Source organism: Procambarus clarkii, unplaced genomic scaffold, assembly GCF_040958095.1.
Source record: "Procambarus clarkii isolate CNS0578487 unplaced genomic scaffold, FALCON_Pclarkii_2.0 HiC_scaffold_1634, whole genome shotgun sequence".
NCBI lineage: Eukaryota > Metazoa > Arthropoda > Malacostraca > Decapoda > Cambaridae > Procambarus > Procambarus clarkii.
This window is the reverse complement of record NW_027190661.1, coordinates 15,001-27,500: the sequence shown is the minus strand read 5'-3', so window position 1 is coordinate 27,500 and position 12,500 is coordinate 15,001. Positions and strand designations below refer to the sequence as shown.

The window sequence follows — 12,500 nt, the reverse complement described above, 5'->3', positions numbered from 1 at the left end:
GAGGTTCCACCCGTTTGGCTCTTAACGGTTTCACGTACTCTTGAACTCTCTCTTCAAAGTTCTTTTCAACTTTCCCTCACGGTACTTGTCCTCTATCGGTCTCGTGGTCATATTTAGCCTTAGATGGAGTTTACCACCTGCTTTGGGCTGCATTATTAAGCAACCCGACTCTACAGAGAGGCCCTTTCCGACCGCCCCATCTATGCCCTCGCGGGCGCCGCCACACGGGCCTGTCACCCTCCATGGGTAGTGGCCGCTTTCAAGCTTGACTTAGGCGGTATGGGACGGCGTGCCGGACCCTCCGAAACGCAACACCCCTCGTGCCGGTTAAGACACGAGGTTATGCGCTGGGCTCTTCCCCGTTCAGTCGCCCTTACTAAGGGAATCCCTGTTGGTTTCTTTTCCTCCGCTTATTAATATGCTTAAATTTGGCGGGTAGGTCTCTCCCGACACGAGGTCGACGGTGGGTTTTTTTTTTCGTGCGCTGGTGGTTTAAAATTTTATTTGATCATCGATCATCGCTCGAGGGGCGGTCTCGGCGCAAAAACACACACACACAGTCACACACATTTTGATTTGATCAATCAAGGACGCCACCCGTCGGCGAGCACTCTGGCTACGCCTTTTGCTGAGGGGCAAAGCACAGCACGGGAGCAGCACCTCCTCCGTCATGACGACAGGCGGTCGCTCCCTCGCACCACACCAGCAACAAACACAGCGGCTGCTGCTGATGATGCCACGGCTGTTACTGTCCCCCAGCCAACGCACTGAAAATCCGAATTTGGCCGTCTGACGGCTTGCGCCAGACACGCCGTCACTTCGGTTTCAGCAAGCGTTGCTTATAGGCCCCACAACTGTGGCAGCGGCTACCACTAGGGTGCACACATGCCAACGAAATTGTAACAATAATAATAACAACAGTAGTAGTATAGCACTACTTCTGTGCGCACACGCCTCTCTCTCATACATGCACCTGTGTACTGGTGTAATTTACTCGTTCATGAGCGTTATTGGCACCATTTCTTCTCTCTCTCGAATTCTGCTAGGCCAAAGTAAATGAAATCCGGTTGAGTCGGTCCGTAGAGAGTGTGTGTGATAGGCGGGAGGTTCCTCAAGCGTTCAATTTCCCTGGCACACTACTACCTCTGGACGGCGACGCATGGCATGTCGCTTCCGACCCGGTCCTCTAGCCATACCCTTGTGTTGTGCCATCCAGTCCACGGAGGGGTGGAAACTGGCGGCTTTGCTTGCTGCACGTCTGTGGGACAATCGGATCCGCAGCAGACGTCGAGTGTTTTCTCACTCAAAGGGCGGCAGGCCTCTGTTGCAGAAATAGGACGAAAAGCGTCTTTCTTTCACAGCATGATGAGGTGTGCTAGGGGCTCGTTTGTCAAATATTAGGGGGACTCCCGGTTTGCCTCCTGCCTTCTCATTCGGGGGGCAGTGGCGGGCGTCGTTCCCCAGAGCAGGCCAAAGCGCATCGTTGAGCCTGCCAAAGAGCAGAATATGGAGGCCGCAACAGCTACTCGCCCGATGGATGTTATTCCGACCCTCGCGCAGGAGTGGCGACAGTACACATATCAGGACTGCCGCCGCAATGTGCGTTCGACTTGTCGATGTATCTGGTATTCTTGCGATTCACATACCGACACGCAGTTAGCTGCGGTCTTCATCGACCCACGAGCCAAGTGATCCACCGTTAAGAGTTGTATATGTTTTTATTAAGGCCTGTCGGCCGTCTATCACTCCATCATAGGAGGACGTAATGTATGGGGGGTTTGATAGGGCTGGTAAGAGCCCGACTTTGGTTAGAAGACACATAAAATGCTTTTTTTCTCTCTCCCCTTTTTCCTCCTCTGCCGCACACGTACATTTACGTTTACAGTAGAGTGAAGGCGGGGAGGGAGGGGCCCACTGGGAAGCGTGTCAAGGAAAACCCAGCACTAGACGCCGCCAGAGTAGCAGGCGCCGGCCCTGTCAACGAGAGGAGCAGTAGCGTCTTCGCCTGCTGCTTTCTCTCTATGGTGTGGGTGCCGGAAGCCACTGAGCGACCGGGGACAAGGAAGAAAGATGTCGGTGACGGGTGTCGCGAGCCCCAACAGACGACTCTAAAGCAGTATACGGCGCTAGGACTGTGACCTGCGCCGGTCGGACTGACTGACATGTCATGTCAGTCCGACATCACAGACCTGTTATTGTCTCACAGTGGGTGTTGATCTCCCCGCCGTTTATCCGCTTTCTCCTTTCCCACGGCAATTGGGTGCGGCTCCCAAGGCTACCCTTGCCTTCTTCGCATTGAAGAATACTCGAACGACGACGACGAGCCGATGGTTGCAGCTCTCGCGTCACAAACTGTAATGATCCTTCCGCAGGTTCACCTACGGAAACCTTGTTACGACTTTTACTTCCTCTAAATGATCAAGTTTGGACATCTTTCCGTCAGCTCGAGGCGAGAACCCCTTGCGCCGAGACGCGAGGGGTAGAACATCCAAGAGCGCCAGTCCGAAGGCCTCACTAAATCATTCAATCGGTAGTAGCGACGGGCGGTGTGTACAAAGGGCAGGGACGTAATCAGCGCAAGCTGATGACTTGCACTTACTGGGAATTCCTCGTTCATGGGAAACAATTGCAAGCCCCAATCCCTATCATGAAGGGGATTGAACGGGTTACCCGCTCCTCTCGGAGGGGGAGAACACGTTGATCTCTTCAGTGTAGCGCGCGTGCGGCCCAGAACATCTAAGGGCATCACAGACCTGTTATTGCTCAATCTCGTGCGGCTAGAATTGCCGCTAATCCCTCTAAGAAGAAGTTGCGAACTGGACACCAATTGCTGGAGATCCGTCGACTAGTTAATAGGCCAGAGTCTCGTTCGTTATCGGAATTAACCAGACAAATCGCTCCACCAACTAAGAACGGCCATGCACCACCACCCACCGAATCGAGAAAGAGCTCTCAATCTGTCAATCCTTCCGGTGTCTGGGCCTGGTGAGGTTCCCCGTGTTGAGTCAAATTAAGCCGCAGGCTCCACTCCTGGTGGTGCCCTTCCGTCAATTCCTTTAAGTTTCAGCTTTGCAACCATACTTCCCCCGGAACCCAAAGACTTTGGTTTCCCGGAAGCTGCCCGCCGGGTCATGGGAATAACGCCGGCGGATCGCTAGTTGGCATCGTTTATGGTTAGAACTAGGGCGGTATCTGATCGCCTTCGAACCTCTAACTTTCGTTCTTGATTAATGAAAACATCCTTGGCAAATGCTTTCGCAGTAGTTCGTCTTGCGACGGTCCAAGAATTTCACCTCTAGCGTCGCAGTACGAATGCCCCCGCCTGTTCCTATTAGTCATTACCTCAGGTTCCGAAAACCAACAAAATAGAACCGAGGTCCTATTCCATTATTCCATGCATAGACATTCAGGCCATTAAAGTAGCCTGCTCTGAGCACTCTAATTTTTTCAAAGTAAACGTGCCGGCCACTCGGGACACTCGATGAAGAGCACCCCGTGCGAGCCGGCGGGGCTAGTTAGCTGTTCGGAGCGTGACAGTAAGCACCAGGCGGTGTACCGTCAGTCCGGAACTGAGATCCAACTACGAGCTTTTTAACCGCAACAACTTTAATATACGCTATTGGAGCTGGAATTACCGCGGCTGCTGGCACCAGACTTGCCCTCCAATAGATCCTCGTTAAAGGATTTAAAGTGTACTCATTCCGATTGCGAGGCCTCGGATGAGTCTCGCATCGTTATTTTTCGTCACTACCTCCCCGTGCCGGGAGTGGGTAATTTGCGTGCCTGCTGCCTTCCTTAGATGTGGTAGCCGTTTCTCAGGCTCCCTCTCCGGAATCGAACCCTGATTCCCCGTTACCCGTTATAGCCATTGTAGGCGCATAACCTACAATCGAAAGCTGATAAGGCAGACACTTGAAGGATGCGGCGCCGGTGCGGAGACCGTGCGCTCAGCAAAAAGTTATTCAGATTCACCACGGGTGGGTTAACGGACCGAGGCCCGACCAGTTTTGAACTAATAAAAGCGCTCTTCCCTTGCGGTCAGAGACGTGATGCATGTATTAGCTCTAGAATTACCACAGTTATCCAAGTAAGTGGGTTTACAGATCCAATGAAACATAGCTGATTTAATGAGCCATTCGCGGTTTCGCCTTAACTCGGCTTGTACTTACACATGCATGGCTTAATCTTTGAGACAAGCATATGACTACTGGCAGGATCAACCAGGTAGCTCAACAGTACTACGGATATATAGTACACAAGACACACACACACACACACCCCTCGCTCCCCTCGGTTTTGCGTTTTAATCCTGCTTTGCAAGTTAAATCTCACTATGGACTCTCTAGCAGCCCGACAGTATGGCGTTATGTCGATACGTTAGACGAACAGAGGCGGAGGAGAGCAGTTACTCCGCGTGGACGAACGATCATAACTACCCCGCCGAGATTACTCCTGCTCGTCATTGTCGTCATTCAACACGGCAAGCTGGAAAAACAGGAGGAGGAGCAGTAGTAAGTGAGTAGGTGGTGGTGGTGGTCTTTTTCGTTTTGGTAGGGACGCGAGTCTTATTTTCCTCGGCGTCACCCCTTTTATATGAAAGGAACCGTCGGAAATGCATCCGAGGTGCCGTGTGGTTTGTCGCCTCCTCGTTGGTGGAGAGAGGCGACGCCACAGTGTTTTTGTTCAGCCTTCCCATGACATGGAAGAAGGTTGGTGCTCTGTTCCCATGCACACAGACCGATCGATAGCTGACTCGATGTGCAGTCGTAGGCTGGAGAAGTGATCGCACGGAGATCGGAAGGAATCGTCGTGACACAATACAGAGGCGCTGCTTTGAAGGCCTCTCGAGCCTCACGACGTGCGCGATTACGGGCGCTCTCGCCTAATGCTACGTATGTCTAGCAGAATGCAAGTTCGCCTCGCGCACCGGACCCGAGATGCCGCAGCGTGTGCAGTGACAGTTCTCAGTTTGCATCGAGCATCGGGATCATGCTCTTGCGGGAAGGAGGATGATGGGGGGTTGTGTGGAGAGAGAGCTGCTGCCGAAACAAACTACTCACTCCAGGGAGGAATTGAAGGCAATTCTCGAGCCACACGACATGCGCGAGTTTCGCCGACCGTCTTCGCCCACTGTTACGTATGTCTAACACATGAACAAGATCGGTCGCACGCGCACACCGGACCCCGAGGTGCCTGGGCTCTGGAACCACACGACATGTGCGAGGAGGGCCGCCTTCGCCTGCAAGTTACGTATGTCTAACAAGACGCAATGGTCGGTCGCTCACACACCGGACTCCAAATACCTCAGCCTATGTGGCATTTGCCCCGCGACAGACAGGCAGGTTCCCCATTGGCGCCGGTGAACGAGAAGCAGTTCGCAACCGCACCGGAACCCAGAACCTGTGATCCAATCCCGCGACAGGCAAAACACCGTCTGGTTCCCCAATTACTCCGGTATACGTCTGCGGCAAACAGTTCGCTACCGCACCGGAACCGAGAACCAGCACCCTAACAGTGGGGGAAGAGAAAGGAGCCCACGCACCAAAACAATGGAATACATTTGCTCCTTCTCTCTGGCGACAACGAGACACAATGTCGCCAAGACGCCGGTAGTAGGTTCAGCCAGCCACCGAGTCTCCCCCTTTATATAGCTATATCTAACGTCCATGGAAGGCCATCTCGGACCACACGACATGCGCGAGTTTCGCCGACCGTCTTCGCCCACTGTTACGTATGTCTAACACATGAACAAGATCGGTCGCACGCGCACACCGGACCCGAGATGCCTGGCTCTGGAACCACACGACATGTGCAAGGAGGGCCGCCTTCGCCTAATGTTACGTATGTCTAACAGAACGCAATGGTCGGTCACTCACACACCGGACTCCAAATACCTCAGCCTATGTGGCATTTGCCCCGCGACAGACAGGCAGGTTCCCCATTGGCGCCGGTGAACGAGAAGCAGTTCGCAACCGCACCGGAACCCAGAACCTGTGATCCAATCCCGCGACAGGCAAAACACCGTCTGGTTCCCCAATTACTCCGGTATACGTCTGCGGCAAACAGTTCGCTACCGCACCGGAACCGAGAACCAGCGCCCTAACAGTGGGGGAAGAGAAAGGAGCCCACGTACCAAAACAATGGAATACATTTGCTCCTTCTCTCTGGCGACAACGAGACACAATGTCGCCAAGACGCCGGTAGTTGTCAGCCAGCCACCGAGTCTCCCCCTTTATATAGCTATATCTAATGTGCATGGAAGGCCATCTCGGACCACACGACATGCGCGAGTTTCGCCGACCGTCTTCGCCCACTGTTACGTATGTCTAACACATGAACAAGATCGGTCGCACGCGCACACCGGACCCGAGATGCCTGGCTCTGGAACCACACGACATGTGCAAGGAGGGCCGCCTTCGCCTAATGTTACGTATGTCTAACAGAACGCAATGGTCGGTCACTCACACACCGGACTCCAAATACCTCGGCATATGTACCCCGCGACAGGTAAAAGGCTGGTTCCCCATTTACTCCGGTAAACGTCTGCGGCAAACAGTTCGCTACCGCACCGGAACCGAGAACCAGCACCGTGGAATGGGGGAAGGGAAAGTAGCCAACGCACCAAAACAATGGAAAACATTTGCTCCTTCCCTCTGGCAACAACGAGACTTAGAATGTCGCCAAGACGCAGGTAGTTGTCAGTAGTCTCCCTCGCATGGTCCCCTAAGACAGCAGGTTACCCACGAGAAAGGTGCCACAGACACCAGGTCTCCCCTATATATATCGAATGGGTCAAGGTGATGTCGTCACTTCGTGCAAATTGAGCTCAAATGGTCGCCCAGCTCTCGCTGTGCTGTGGTCTAAGCACGAAAACCCCTGATGTACCATGTCCCAGTTCTGGAAAAAGGTACACTCCGGCGCTCGATTTCGGCCAGAATGCCGAACTTGCCTCCCAATTCCTTTCAGGTCTGAGAGCCTTGAAGGACAATAGGGTTACCGGACCAGGCACTTGCAAGGGAGTCAGGGTTACGTTTCGCCGTTTCGGTACCCTCCATCCGATTTGGACGAGATTGAAAACGGAAGCACTTGGGCCGAAGGCCGACGCGGGACTCTAGTCGCCGGGCCCGGCTCTAGCCCCTGGACCCGGGTTAAGTTGTGCCGTTTCCGTACCCCTCGTCCGATTTGGACGAGATTGAAAACAGAAGCACTTGGGTCGGAGGCCGACGCGGGACTCTAGTCCCCGGGCCCGGCTCTAGCTACTGGACCCGGCTGGCAAAACGTAACTTCGGCGCCCTCCGTCCGATTTCCGCGAGACTGAAAACGCAAACGCCCAACCGGAAGCACACCGCTGGGCTTTAGTCCCTGGGTCCGGCTCTAGCTCTGGGGCCCGGCTAGCCGCTGTTAACTTCGGCGCCCGCCGTCTGATTTCGACGAGACTGAAAACGCCAGCTCTGCCGGCAAAGACGGCTACTCAACAATAGCCGATGGGCTCGGCTCTAGCTCCGGGACCCGGCTCGCCGCTGGTATCTTCGGCGCCTGCCGTCCGATTTCCGCGGGGCCGACCACCCCAGCACCCGCATCCAAAGTAGGTTACCCGGCAGTAGCCGACAAATCCGGCTCTAGCTCCTGGACCCGGCTGGCCACTGGTAAATTCGGCACCCGCCGTACGATTTCCGCGGGACTGAACACACCTTCTTCCTGCATCGGAGGAAGGTACTCGGCAATAGCCGTTGGGCCCGGCTCTAGCCACTGGACCCTGGTCTCCGGTGGTAACTTCTTCGGCGCCACCGGCCCAATTCGACCAGACCCGAGCTGACGACAGGGAGAAAGGCACACTCGCTCAGGTAACTTTGTTCGAGAACATATCCCGGCTCCCGACGACACCGGCAACGCTCGCATGCTACACGAGAAACACTGCTGGCGCGACCGCCACACACCGGGCAGGAGCAGGCCGTCACGCCAGGCCAGGCATTCTCTGTGCCGGAGCATTGCCGGAGACTGGACGAGGTCCAGCGGGTAAACGGCGGGAGTAAGCCGCTCGCCTAACAGTCCAGGTTTGCACCTCCCTCCCCCCCATCTCCGGTTTCCTCCCTGCCCTCAGCCGCCTGACAGGACTCTCTCGACGCCACACCGAGCCACAGTGGGTCGTCTCGCCATTCTCTCTTGGTGCCACACCATGGACGGATCCTAGCCCGCCTTTTGAGTTCGAATCTCCGTTTTCGGCGACCCACCTTAACACCCCCCCTCTCCTCACCCATCCAGAGCCCAACCCCACCCCCTACCCCCCCAAGTCCTCGTCTCTGCTTTTCCTTCCTGCCCTCAGCCACCTGAAAGATCTACTCGACGGTTTCACCGAGCCACAGTGAGGTCGTCTCTGAATTTCCTCACTGTCCCCAGCCGCCTCACAGCACTCTCTCGACGACGCACCCAGCCCTCAGTGGGTCGTCTCTCCGTTTCCTCCCTGTCCTCAGCCGCCTCACAGCACTCTCTCGACGACGCACCGAGCCCTCGGTGGGTCGTCTCTCCGTTTCCTCCCTGTCCTCAGCCGCCTCACAGGACTCTCTCGACGCCTCACCCTGCCACAGTGGGTCGTCTCTCCGTTCTGTCTCTGTGTCGGATCAGGGACGGATCCTAGCCCGCCGTTTGAGGTCGAATCTCCGTTTTCGGCGACCCACCTTAACACCCCCCCTCCCCTCACCCATCCAGAGCCCAACCCCACCCCCTACCCCCCCATGTCCTCGTCTCTGCTTTTCCTTCCTGCCCTCAGCCACCTGAAAGATCTACTCGACGGTTTCACCGAGCCACAGTGAGGTCGTCTCTCAATTTCCTCCCTGTCCCCAGCCGCCTCACAGCACTCTCTCGACGACGCACCCAGCCCTCAGTGGGTCGTCTCTCCGTTTCCTCCCTGTCCTCAGCCGCCTCACAGCACTCTCTCGACGACGCACCGAGCCCTCGGTGGGTCGTCTCTCCGTTTCCTCCCTGTCCTCAGCCGCCTCACAGGACTCTCTCGGCGCCTCACCCTGCCACAGTGGGTCGTCTCTCCGTTCTGTCTCTGTGTCGGATCAGGGACGGATCCTAGCCCGCCTTTTGAGTTCGAATCTCCGTTTTCGGCGACCCACCTTAACACCCCCCCTCCCCTCACCCATCCAGAGCCCAACCCCACCCCCTTCCCCCCCAAGTCCTCGTCTCTGCTTTTCCTTCCTGCCCTCAGCCACCTGAAAGATCTACTCGACGGTTTCACCGAGCCACAGTGAGGTCGTCTCTCAATTTCCTCCCTGTCCCCAGCCGCCTCACAGCACTCTCTCGACGACGCACCCAGCCCTCAGTGGGTCGTCTCTCCGTTTCCTCCCTGTCCTCAGCCGCCTCACAGCACTCTCTCGACGACGCACCGAGCCCTCGGTGGGTCGTCTCTCCGTTTCCTCCCTGTCCTCAGCCGCCCCACAGGACTCTCTCGACGCCACACCCTGCCACAGTGGGTCGTCTCTCCGTTCCGTCTCTGTGTCGGATCAGGGACGGATCCTAGCCCGCCTTTTGAGTTCGAATCTCCGTTTTCGGCGACCCACCTTAACACCCCCCCTCTCCTCACCCATCCAGAGCCCAACCCCACCCCCTACCCCCCCAAGTCCTCGTCTCTGCTTTTCCTTCCTGCCCTCAGCCACCTGAAAGATCTACTCGACGGTTTCACCGAGCCACAGTGAGGTCGTCTCTGAATTTCCTCACTGTCCCCAGCCGCCTCACAGCACTCTCTCGACGACGCACCCAGCCCTCAGTGGGTCGTCTCTCCGTTTCCTCCCTGTCCTCAGCCGCCTCACAGCACTCTCTCGACGACGCACCGAGCCCTCGGTGGGTCGTCTCTCCGTTTCCTCCCTGTCCTCAGCCGCCCCACAGGACTCTCTCGACGCCACACCCTGCCACAGTGGGTCGTCTCTCCGTTCTGTCTCTGTGTCGGATCAGGGACGGATCCTAGCCCGCCGTTTGAGGTCGAATCTCCGTTTTCGGCGACCCACCTTAACACCCCCCCTCCCCTCACCCATCCAGAGCCCTACCCCACCCCCTACCCCCCCAAGTCCTCGCCTCTGCTTTTCCTTCCTGCCCTCAGCCACCTGAAAGATCTACTCGACGGTTTCACCGAGCCACAGTGAGGTCGTCTCTGAATTTCCTCCCTGTCCCCAGCCGCCTCACAGCACTCTCTCGACGACGCACCCAGCCCTCAGTGGGTCGTCTCTCCGTTTCCTCCCTGTCCTCAGCCGCCTCACAGCACTCTCTCGACGACGCACCGAGCCCTCGGTGGGTCGTCTCTCCGTTTCCTCCCTGTCCTCAGCCGCCTCACAGGACTCTCTCGACGCCTCACCCTGCCACAGTGGGTCGTCTCTCCGTTCTGTCTCTGTGTCGGATCAGGGACGGATCCTAGCCCGCCGTTTGAGGTCGAATCTCCGTTTTCGGCGACCCACCTTAACACCCCCCCTCCCCTCACCCATCCAGAGCCCAACCCCACCCCCTACCCCCCCAAGTCCTCGTCTCTGCTTTTCCTTCCTGCCCTCAGCCACCTGAAAGATCTACTCGACGGTTTCACCGAGCCACAGTGAGGTCGTCTCTGAATTTCCTCCCTGTCCCCAGCCGCCTCACAGCACTCTCTCGACGACGCACCCAGCCCTCAGTGGGTCGTCTCTCCGTTTCCTCCCTGTCCTCAGCCGCCTCACAGCACTCTCTCGACGACGCACCGAGCCCTCGGTGGGTCGTCTCTCCGTTTCCTCCCTGTCCTCAGCCGCCTCACAGGACTCTCTCGACGCCTCACCCTGCCACAGTGGGTCGTCTCTCCGTTCTGTCTCTGTGTCGGATCAGGGACGGATCCTAGCCCGCCTTTTGAGGTCGAATCTCCGTTTTCGGCGACCCACCTTAACACCCCCCCTCCCCTCACCCATCCAGAGCCCAACCCCACCCCCTACCCCCCCAAGTCCTCGTCTCTGCTTTTCCTTCCTGCCCTCAGCCACCTGAAAGATCTACTCGACGGTTTCACCGAGCCACAGTGAGGTCGTCTCTCAATTTCCTCCCTGTCCCCAGCCGCCTCACAGCACTCTCTCGACGACGCACCCAGCCCTCAGTGGGTCGTCTCTCCGTTTCCTCCCTGTCCTCAGCCGCCTCACAGCACTCTCTCGACGACGCACCGAGCCCTCGGTGGGTCGTCTCTCCGTTTCCTCCCTGTCCTCAGCCGCCTCACAGGACTCTCTCGACGCCTCACCCTGCCACAGTGGGTCGTCTCTCCGTTCTGTCTCTGTGTCGGATCAGGGACGGATCCTAGCCCGCCTTTTGAGTTCGAATCTCCGTTTTCGGCGACCCACCTTAACACCCCCCCTCCCCTCACCCATCCAGAGCCCAACCCCACCCCCTACCCCCCCAAGTCCTCGTCTCTGCTTTTCCTTCCTGCCCTCAGCCACCTGAAAGATCTACTCGACGGTTTCACCGAGCCACAGTGAGGTCGTCTCTCAATTTCCTCCCTGTCCCCAGCCGCCTCACAGCACTCTCTCGACGACGCACCCAGCCCTCAGTGGGTCGTCTCTCCGTTTCCTCCCTGTCCTCAGCCGCCTCACAGCACTCTCTCGACGACGCACCGAGCCCTCGGTGGGTCGTCTCTCCGTTTCCTCCCTGTCCTCAGCCGCCTCACAGGACTCTCTCGACGCCTCACCCTGCCACAGTGGGTCGTCTCTCCGTTCTGTCTCTGTGTCGGATCAGGGACGGATCCTAGCCCGCCGTTTGAGGTCGAATCTCCGTTTTCGGCGACCCACCTTAACACCCCCCCTCCCCTCACCCATCCAGAGCCCAACCCCACCCCCTACCCCCCCATGTCCTCGTCTCTGCTTTTCCTTCCTGCCCTCAGCCACCTGAAAGATCTACTCGACGGTTTCACCGAGCCACAGTGAGGTCGTCTCTCAATTTCCTCCCTGTCCCCAGCCGCCTCACAGCACTCTCTCGACGACGCACCCAGCCCTCAGTGGGTCGTCTCTCCGTTTCCTCCCTGTCCTCAGCCGCCTCACAGCACTCTCTCGACGACGCACCGAGCCCTCGGTGGGTCGTCTCTCCGTTTCCTCCCTGTCCTCAGCCGCCTCACAGGACTCTCTCGACGCCTCACCCTGCCACAGTGGGTCGTCTCTCCGTTCTGTCTCTGTGTCGGATCAGGGACGGATCCTAGCCCGCCTTTTGAGTTCGAATCTCCGTTTTCGGCGACCCACCTTAACACCCCCCCTCCCCTCACCCATCCAGAGCCCAACCCCACCCCCTACCCCCCCAAGTCCTCGTCTCTGCTTTTCCTTCCTGCCCTCAGCCACCTGAAAGATCTACTCGACGGTTTCACCGAGCCACAGTGAGGTCGTCTCTCAATTTCCTCCCTGTCCCCAGCCGCCTCACAGCACTCTCTCGACGACGCACCCAGCCCTCAGTGGGTCGTCTCTCCGTTTCCTCCCTGTCCTCAGCCGCCTCACAGCACTCTCTCGACGACGCACCGA

General features: G+C 57.4%; 2 non-coding genes and 1 pseudogene across 2 annotated transcripts; all 3 read right to left on the bottom strand.

Moving 5' to 3' along the window:
* The window catches only part of LOC138362338 (large subunit ribosomal RNA), a pseudogene marked incomplete at its 3' end in the record, with an annotated part of 3,127 nt that extends 2,667 nt beyond the window's left edge, over window positions 1-460 (bottom strand).
* A 1,086-nt stretch (window positions 461-1,546) lies between these two features.
* Window positions 1,547-1,708, bottom strand: LOC138362339 (5.8S ribosomal RNA). Its single transcript, XR_011227587.1, has one exon. It is a non-coding gene; the product is annotated as a 5.8S ribosomal RNA (ribosomal RNA).
* A 647-nt stretch (window positions 1,709-2,355) lies between these two features.
* LOC138362341 (small subunit ribosomal RNA) lies at window positions 2,356-4,227 on the bottom strand. Its single transcript, XR_011227589.1, has one exon. It is a non-coding gene; the product is annotated as a small subunit ribosomal RNA (ribosomal RNA).
* Between the last annotated feature and the right edge of the window lie 8,273 nt (window positions 4,228-12,500).